The following is a 10861-nucleotide window of genomic DNA, read 5'->3' on the forward strand; positions in this document are numbered from 1 at the left end:
TATATATATTTCATTGTACGGGAATCGTACGGAAATGTACTAAGATGGTAATTGTCTGAGTTGCTAACATTGTAAGGCCCCGCAACACGAGTGATTAGCTAAAAGCCGGTAGAGTGTGAATAGTACTATTGGTCTGACAAACCCAACTGGTCCGGCATGGATTTGCTGATGTTTCCCAGCCAGTTGCACATGTCTATTTTGTTGTTATTTATTTTGCTATGTAATGTTAGGCATAGCGGTTTGGGGCAGGTTCGTGGGCGGAGTATGCCACGGGGTTGTATGGGGTTAGTCAGAGGTTTCACTTGTGGGCTCAGCATAATTACATCGCTAATATATGATTATTATAATGATTTATCACTGTTTATTTAAATTAGTGAAACTCACCAACTATTCGTAGTTGACCCGTTTTCTTTACATGCTTTCTAGGTACCCCCAAACTGGAATAATTGCTACATGCTTGACGATGCGTGCTTTTTGTGGAAGCTTAATTGTCTTTTTGTATTAAATATGTTAATGTACCGTTGGTAAAACTTATGTGTTAACGCCTAGACGGTAACTAAACTCGGAACAATGTAATATGGTGTAAATTAATGTAGTGGTGTCTTCTTTATAAGAAATGTGGTTGATATCAGACGTGTCTATTGCATCCCGTTTACGTTTCCGCTGCGGTTACGGGGTGTTACAGAACTTGGTATCAGAGCCATTGGTTATAAAGAATTAGGATGTCTTTAAAAGATACCAAAAATATAACCAATAGCTTAAGTATTATAGGATCTGAATATCAACTAATAATTTATAGTGACGAGATCTGGATGAACTTGGATGGACAAGTGAGTTATTATGGTCCGGAACATAATAACAGACTTGTCCGCACGAGTGAATTCAGGGGAAGTCAAGTGGAACATTAATAGGTAAAATCGGCAACATATGTGTAAGTATATGATAATATTTTTATGTGACAAAGTTGTATAAGTATGTGTATATTAATTATGATTTACATTATGGAAGGAACTATATGTTTGCTAACTTGTGTACAGGTAAGGATGTCGAGATCACGAAGTCTGTCAGTGGAGGAGGACCCGGAGGAGGCCAGTTCCGGGAACTCTAGGAGCTTACGCCTAGCATCCAGCACTGAGCCTAGTGAGACTAGCCGTAGGAGTACTAGCCTGTCCTCCCCTACTAGGGTTGCCAGATCCCCCACCCCACCCGCACCACAGGTCACCCATACCCCTCCCAGACCCGGCCCCGCCTCACGGCGCGGATCAGTGTCCCCTATGTCCCACCTACCTCTACCCCACCCAGACCTACTTTCCACAGGGGCGAGTCCTCCCGCCCCCAGCCCGAGCCTGTGCCTCCACCCGTGTGGGGTACCCCTAGGCTGGAAAGGGATGAGCGTCCCTCCTCCGAGGCTGCATGGCTCCGAGTGCTCACCGAGCAGGTGGTTGAGCACACCATCGCCTTGACGGTGGGGATCCAGAGGAGGAGACAGTTGGCGGACTGCGTACTGGACAGCCAGTACGCGATTGGCCAGCTGAGGAGGGAGGGCGCATACTCCCAGTGGATGATTGACCGGATGGAGACACGGATCCGGGGTTTGCTAGCGGTGTTGGTGGTGATGGTGGCAGTGTTGGTGTGGTTGGTATACCACCATGCTTAGTTGTGTTAGGGTGGTAGTAGTCAGGGTCCTTTTTTTGATACTCTGTGTAAGCAGTTAGTGGCGATGCTAACATAGAGTGAATCTTGGGTAGTTATAGTACAGCCACTAGCCCATAGGGGGTCTCTTTTGGGGATGTCATTGTAGATACTTTTGGTGTATCATTCAAGCACTGACCCATAGCGGGTTATGTCGAAATGATGCCGATGTAGGACCGGTGTATGAAAAATTAATCTATGGGATGATGGTAGGAATGTAATATGTACTGATGTTTATTAATGAATGGAATGTGTGTTGTGTATCGAGATTGAAATTTGTATTAATTATATGTATTTTTCTTAATGTTGTGTAGAATGGCACCAAAACGGTCAGCTCGAATGTCAGAAGTGGATGTGGATCGTCTGATTGCTCGACAGTTAGAGGCGGCGATACCGGATATAGTATCGCGCATCGCCGCCAGTATTAACAATACGACCAATCCAGACCCTGCGAGCAATCAAACGACCACCAATAATGATGGGGAACAAAATGTTAACCCTCCCCCGAACGGTAACCTGATTCCGAGTAATGACGCACCGCCTAGGGTGGTCGTTACAGACAGTAATGGCCCTATACCTAGTGTAGAAACGAACCGCACTGAACCGACTCCTGCAACAAAGGGATGTTCAATCAAAGATTTTATGTTGTGCAAGCCCCTAGAATTTAGCGGGTCTGAAGGACCAAATGGGTTGGTTAAGTGGATTGAGAAAATAGAGTCTGTTGTGAACATCAGCAACTTCCCTGTGGATTACGTTGTTAAGTATGCTACCTGCACGTTCACGAACCATGCCTTGACATGGTGGAACACAATAGTGCAAACTCGCGGTCAGGCAGTGACAAACCGCATGACCTGGGCAGAGCTCAAGGCCCTTGTACTGGAACATTTCTGCCCGAAAAACGAACTGCAGAAGTTAGAAAACGAATTGTGGAACCTGTAGATGCAGGGGGCAGACCACTTGGGTTATACGAACCGATTTAATGAATTGTCGCGATTGGTGCCATGGTTGGTCACCCCAGAGTCAAAGATGGTTGAGCGTTATATATGGGGACTAACTCCAGTAGTAAGGAGTATAGTCAACTCTGGGGGACACAAGACGTTTGAGGGTGCGTTGACGCAAGCTGGTATCGTCACATACGATTTCGTGAGGAGTGGGTCACTGAAGGTGGCAGGAGAGTCTGCTGGGGGAAAACGGGGTACGTATGACAATAGGATCCAGGAGAAGCAGCAAAATAAACGTGCTCGGCCCGCTGCCCAGTACTACGCCATGACTAGTTCAGGCGGAAGGCAGGAATCGCAGAAAGGGACGTTCCCTAAGGGTGGGAAATGCGATTACCAGCATGGTGGCGAGTGAAAGGGAGTAGTGTGCCACCGGTGTGGCAGGAATGGGCACTACGCACCGAGTTGTAGGACAAACCTAAACAATCTGAACCGACAACCGCAACCTATCCGTGCGCAGCCACCTAGGACCCAACCAGCCCGACAACAAAACCCACAATGAAACCAAATGATGACCACCAGCCGTGCTTGCTTTGAATGCGGCAGCACAGATCACTTCAAGAGATACTGTCCGAAACTGAACCAGGGAGGAAATAGGAGGCAAACCGTGGGTCAGGCATCGTCGTCCAATCCGGCGAGAGGCAGGGCATTTGTGATGGGGGCGAACGAAGCACTTCAGGACCCCAGCGTAGTGACAGGTACATTCCTCGTCTCTGATCATTACGCTTCTGTATTATTTGATACGGGCGCCGATAGAAGTTTTATCTCCGTTAAGTTCCTATCAATAGCAAACCTTCCGATTAGTGAAACCATAGAACCTTATACCGTAGAAGTCGCTAACGGTAAAACCATGATAGTTAATCAGATAGTTCGGAATTGCCCTTTTATTCTGAACGATCAATCCTTCCTGATTGACTTATTACCAGTAGAATTAGGTAGTTTTGACGTAATAGTGGGAATGGATTGGTTAGCACGTAACAAAGTCGAAATAAACTGTGAAAAGAAAATCGTCAAGATCCGGGTGTCGGATGACGAAGAAGTGTTAGTGCAAGGAGAGAAGTCGGGCACAATGATACCATTTATATCCCACCTCAAGGTGTTAAAATATATACGCCAGGGATGCGTGGCATATCTAGCGAGCTTGACGGCCACAGATTCTGAGGAGAAACGGGTGGATGATATCCCGGTGGTACGCGAAATTCCACAAGTTTTTCCAGAAGAACTTCCTGGATTACCGCCAACCCGACAGGTCGAATTCAGAATCGATTTAATACCTCAAGCTGGCCCTGTTGCTAAAGCACCCTACCGACTTGCACCGTCCGAGATGCAAGAATTATCCAATCAGTTGCAAGAATTGTTGGATAAAGGATTTATACGTCCTAGTCATTCCCCGTGGGGTGCACCTGTATTATTAGTGAAAAAAAAGGACGAGAGCCTTAGAATGTGCATTGATTACAGGGAGTTGAACAAGTTAACAATCAAGAATAGGTACCCTCTTCCCCGAATTGATGATCTGTTCGACCAGCTGCAAGGTGCGAGCTATTTCTCAAAAATCGATCTTAGATCGGGATACCATCAGGTTAGAATTCAGGAAGAAGATATCCCAAAAACCGCATTCCGGACTCGCTACGGCCATTACGAGTTCTTAGTTATGCCTTTCGGGCTAACAAATGCGCCGGCAGTTGTAACACCCCGTAACCGCAGCGGAAACGTACACGGGATGCGACAGACACCTCTGATATCAACCACATTGTTTATAAAGAAAACCGAATGCATTAATATACTTCAAAATTACATTATCTCATCTTTCATTACCGTCTAGGTGATACACACATCATACAATACGGTTCATAATTCTATCTGCTATAATGTATCCTAACGTCCAGCACGCAAACCTTACACACATCAAGCACTTAGCACGTAATCAATCACTTTATCTTAGTTGTACCTGAAAAGCATGTGAGAAAACGGGTCAACTACGAATAGTTGGTGAGTTTCACAATTCGAGTAAACCATGATAAATCATTATCATAAAATAATATTATTATCGATGTAATTATGCTGAGCCCACGAGTGAGAACTCTGTTAATCCCAAAACATATCGATTAACCTCCGGGAACTCTGTTACCCCAGAATACTTCCAATAACCTCTGGGAACTCTGTTACCCCAGAACACATTTAATAACCTCTGGGAACTCTGTTACCCCAGAAACACATTTAATAACCTCTGGGAACTCGGTTACCCCAGAACACATTTAATAACCTCTGGGAACTCGGTTACCCCAGAACACTGTTTCGGGCTTTACACTGTTAGCAACTCAGACAATTACCATCTTAATTCATTACCGTACGATTCCCGTACAATAAACATTATATAAAGACGTTCATTTCCATGCGATCAGCATGTACTTAAACACTTTGATAAAAACATGCTTTCCGCCCCGGGAAAATATTTAAAACAGTTCAGTAAAAGGGGCTCGTGAAAACTCACCTTAGCACATGCAAGCAGGTAACAACAGTCATTATCAATTAACACGTCCAATCTGTAATATGATCCCTACGATCGTTATTATACACTTATTGTTTATATAATCTTTTAACCGTATCAACCGGTACATCTGGGGACACTGTTAACCCAGCACTGTACCCGTTCTGGGGGCAATGTTAACCCAGAAATACTTCTCCGGACTCAGATTGTGATGTCGTTTAGAGTTCCATGGTCACAATTTCTATTAGTTGTTTTCTCGTTTTGCGTGCCTTGCACGAATATCCGTTTTATGTTTCAAAAATGAGTTTGGTCACACACGACCCGAAAATAGTGGTTGTCTGATAATTTAATTTAAAATGTGAAATTATAGCTCGGTTTAGACGTCCCGATTAGCCGCGGGACCCGTTTCCGTCTTTAGCGTACTGGAAACTGTTAAATCGGTTAAAAAAATACCCAAATCATCCGAATTATTTTCGGATGATTCATTTTTACTTGTTTAACTCCATTATATGAAAATAGTCCATTTTTAAGGTTTTTATACACCAGTCAGCTCGCTTAAGCGAACTTCACCGGTTTACGCGTTTTAACTTTAAAAGTTTGATAATTAGCACGATTAATTATCCGTTTACTCTCGTATCTTGAAATTTTGCACAAATCACTTTTTAACAGTGGGGGATTTTATAAAAATATTTCCAGAATTAATTCTTATATTTAAAATTTATTCATCTATTTTTAAACACCATTTAAACACTAAATATGTCGTAAATACCAAACGATCTTAGAAAAATCCCAAATTTTTCCTGGATGTCCCCTGCCATCCACATAGTCCCCTGTAATTTTTCCAAAACCAAAATCTTCTTTTAAATGCCATTTTTACTAAAACCGAGCTAGAAATCCTTAGAACTCGTTTAACCGAAAAGCCTACTTAGACTTCTCCAACGGACCTCAAATTTTGTGTGTAACTTATACATGATATGAAAAGCTTATCCACTATTTTCCAGAATTTTTCATGATATTTAACTATTTTTCACCATTTTTGGCCAAAACCGAGCATTAAATTCACCAAATATTCATCCTTCCTCTAAAAATTACCAAAAATTCACAGAACTCATATTTCCATGTGTTTAACACCTCTGTAAAATTTCGTGACCTAACTCTAAACGACCAACAATCTGTCCAAAAACACATACGCCGATAAAAACCGAATATACCTTTCGTTTTCCGCCACTACAAGCTACAAACTCATCTTTTCGCCTTATCTACCACTAAATACAGAGCCTACAAACAACATACCACAATACCAAGCAAGTTGCACTCACAATCAAGCCATTTCTTTCATGGTTACGGTTATGATACTAAAACAAAGATTTAACCGTAAAAATTCGTTTTTGATTCGTTTAACTCCTTTCTTGGACCAAGATCCCTTGTATAACTTGTATACATCACTTGATCACGCAAGAATCGGTTCCATCTCGGGTTTTCACCCTTTTTCACTTGGAAACCTCATTTTCTTGAAAGAAAACTCAAGAAACAAAGATAAACACGTACACAACACGATTATTACCTCGTTATTCTTGCTAGAATTGTCGGTTTTTGGATTATGAACTAGAGAGAAGTGAAGGATGTTGAGTTGGGTGTGTGAAAAAAGAAAATGAAATGGTTTGTGTGGGTGTGGGTTCCGATCGGAACTAATGGATGGGTGGGGTGGGACCCACTTGTTCAATCTAGTCCACTCATTTGGATTTCCATGATCTGGATAATGTTTTGGATAATCTGGTTCAGTTCGTTTTTCGGTTAAACGTTTAATTCGGCTTAAAACGAGGCCTAAACGGTCGTTTTTCGGCTTAAAAATAAAATTTATATAAAACTGATTTAAAAACTTTAAAAACTTAAACCATGACTTTTATTAACTTAAAACGTCATATTATTAGTTATTACGCATCTTTTTCGGCTTGATCGATCGTCTCTTGCTCGACTTGGTATTAAAGGTTTCGTTTAACGTACCGACGTACTTTTAAATCGAAATCCTTTTTCTGTGCCTTAATCCACTTATCCCGAAGCTTTAATACTTCGTAACATCACTAAATATCATACATCTCGTCTATAATTGAACCCTCGATTCATTCGGGTTTCCATAACTATCGATCATTTGATCGCATATTCACTACGGTGAATTATATATTCACTTACAATCAATACAATGAACTATGTTTTCTCGTATAATTACCATGGTAACTCATGTACCCGACATTACATATGACGTAACTAACGTCTACCGGTTAGGGTATACCTGGTTTCGTCGGAATCGTTACATTCTCCCCCCGTTAAGAAATTTCGTCCTCGAAATTTTACACGCCCACTATCTCCTTTCGAGAGAAAGGTGGGGGGTTTTTCCTTCAGAATTCACCCTCGCGTTACCAAGTATAATCTGGTCTTCGCTGTGAATTCCACTTAATCTTAATTAATAAAGCTTGGTATGTCCAAACTGTTTAGTTTTCCCGTCTACTATCACTACGGGATTAGTTATGATATCAAACATGACTTCTATGAGTACCTCTATTACTAGTACTTTCGTTGCCTCATCGCTTAGGCACTTTTCAATCCTCATACATGCAAAATATCATGTATAGTACTTAGCCCCTGGAATACTTTAATCAATAAACTAAGTGACCAATCATGGAGATAATCACATGAGGCCCAATATATTAAGGAGCTAGTTTCGGTTTTGCCAAACCTCATATCACCTCTCTCTAAGGTGATGCCTTAAAGTACCTTGTCACCTCTTTCCGGCGACAATGGTTTCCTTTGAACGTTGGCATAACTCCTTTGCCAATCACGCGCTGCTTTCAACTTGTCTTAAATATTATAAATCCGATTGGTTGTTTCTCGAATCAATTCCAATCTTATGGCTTGATTGACGCCCATTTTCAATTTAACAAATTGGTGATAATTACTTCACCCATAAAAAGCTTCAAGCTCTCGATGCTTCCTTCCCCGCCTTCCAATAATGGAAGTAGGGTGACTATTTTGATCTGAGATAATTGAAAATGGCACTCCACGACGAGATACCATTTCACCATCAGGAATTTAGGCAAGAATTCATTGTGGTAATCGTCATAGATTGGAATGAAATGCGAGGATTGGTTAATCGATCCGCGATTACCCAATTTTCCTCATGCCTTTGATACATCTTGGGAATTTGCATCCCGAAATCCAATGTAATTTATTCCCACTATCATTGGCGACTTTTCTGTTATTGTGGCGTTCCCAAGGGTTTTCGGTATGCAGCCTTATCTCTTGCATAACTTAAATTTTCACCAATATACGTAACCATATCTTTCTCCACTCTCGGTCATTAACAACATCCTTTCAGAGATCTGTATCATCAATAGTCAAATCCGATCCCGGATGTATGGATTATTTCGATCTATGCGCTTCGTCAATGATTAATTCACGAAGGTCATGGAGGGTCGGGATCCAAATCCGATTTTTGAAGTAGAGAATTTCGTCCACGCGCTGTTCGAAATTCTTCTCAATGCCGTAAGGTTCCTTCTTTTCCAATTGTTCCTCTTTCAACGCCTCACGTTGAGCGACTCGAATCAGGTTCGAAGGTTCAACTGGACTATCATCCCCAACGCCCTCATTCGCAATGGCTTAACCCGATCTTTCATACTCAAGGCATCGGTTACGACGTTAGCCCTGCCGGGTGATAACGGATGTCACAGTCGTAATTGTTTAACAACTCAACCCATCTTCGTTGCCTCATATTTAGTTCTTTCTAATCGAATACGTGATGCAAACTTTTATGATCGGTGAAGATGGTGCACTTCGTATCGTAGAGACAATGTCTCCACATTTTAAGTGCATAGATAACCGCTCCCAGTTCTAAGTCGTGAGTAGTGTAATCTTACTCGTGTACTTTTGACTGTCGGGAAGTATAGGCTATGACCTTATTATACTGCGTCAACACGCATCCTAATTCTCTACGCGACGCGTCACAATACGCGACAGAACCATCGTCTCCATCGGGAAGACTTAAAATCGGCGCTTGGTACAATTTTAACGGTTTCTATCTTATTTGGTTCTATGTGAAATCCTTGTTGCTTTACAACATGACCAAGGGATTATGCATTCTTTATTCAAAATCACATTTCAAAAATTTCGCGTACAACTCCTCTTGCTTTAATACTTCCACAATTTTCCTTATCCGTCGTTCGTGCTCTTCTTCACGTTACGAATATATCAAGATATCATCAATGAACTTTTATGACAAATTTGTCAAAATAAAGTTTACAGACTAGGTTCATGAGTTCCATGAATGTTGCCGGCGCATTTGTTAGCATGAAAGGCATACCTAAGAATTCATAATGGCCGTAACGAGTCCGAACGCTGTCGTTGCAACGTCCTCCACTTGGATTTTTCATTTGGTGATAACTATATCTAAGATCAATTTTCTAAGGATAAATCGCCCTTTGTAGTTGGTTAAACAGATCATCTACTTCGAAGAAGTGAATACCTATTCTTGATCGTCACTTTATTCAATTCTCCCTAATCACACATATCCTAACACTTCCGTCCTTTATTTCCCAATTAAAACTGGTGCACCCCATGGTGACTAACTAGGTCGTATAAAAGCTTATCCAATAATTCTTGCATTTCCGTTGGTGCAAGTCGATAAGATGCTTTAGCAACAGGGCCAGCTTGAGACATTAAATCGATTCTGAATTTGACCTGTCGGGTTGGCGGTAATCCAGGAAGTTCTTCTAGGAAAAACTTGTGGAAATTCGCGTACCATAGGGATATCTTCTATATGTTTTCTTTTAATTACTTTGGCAATCGCGTTTGTTAAATACACCACGTCTTCTTGTCGTAAATATTATAACATCTCAAGATGAGATTAGAGTGGTAACATAATACCGTACACTTTTCTCCGTATCAAATCGCTTCATCGTCCGAAGGAGATCTTCTAATCATCTTCTTTTCATATTTGATTTCAGCTTCATGTTGAGTTAGCCAATCCATGCTAACTATTACGTCAACACTTCTTTACTTTACTGATCGTAGGTCAATAAGGAAAGGTTAATCGTTCAGAATAATAGGACAATTCCGAACAATTTAGTTAACCATTAGGGATTTACCGTTAGCGATTCTACAGTATAGGGTTCTATAGTTTCACTAATCGGTATCTTTCCAAATGATAGGAGGTTAGCAGGAACTAACTTCTATCGACGATCGTAAAAATATCACTGAAGCCTGTTGATTTAAAATTACAACATACTTAATACCACTTTTGGATCATGACGTGCCTTATTTGAATTACTCACAAAAGCACGGCTCCTTGCTCGATCAGAGGTTGATGCTTGTCATGAGGTTCGTCTTCCAATGACACCTTGGTTCAACTTTGGGCAATTTCTCTTGAAACGTTCTGTACTGCCACAATCATAGCAAGTACAACTGTTTGGCATAATTTAGTCTTTAGATGGATGGTTATTGAAGCTGTTGGGTTCGGAGTGGTTGTACACGAATGGGTTGGGGTTGCCGGTTCACATGGCTTCAATTGGTTCTACAATTGGGGCATTACTTCCATCTTTACCACATCTGTGGCCTACTATCACTCGACATTCTTCTTCCCGCCGATAACCATATTTTCCACATATAGGGAAGGACCCTTCATGCGGTTCAT

Source organism: Bidens hawaiensis, unplaced genomic scaffold, assembly GCF_021521415.1.
Source record: "Bidens hawaiensis isolate Kalapana, Puna unplaced genomic scaffold, B.hawaiensis_p1.1 tig00000001_1, whole genome shotgun sequence".
Lineage (NCBI taxonomy): Eukaryota > Viridiplantae > Streptophyta > Magnoliopsida > Asterales > Asteraceae > Bidens > Bidens hawaiensis.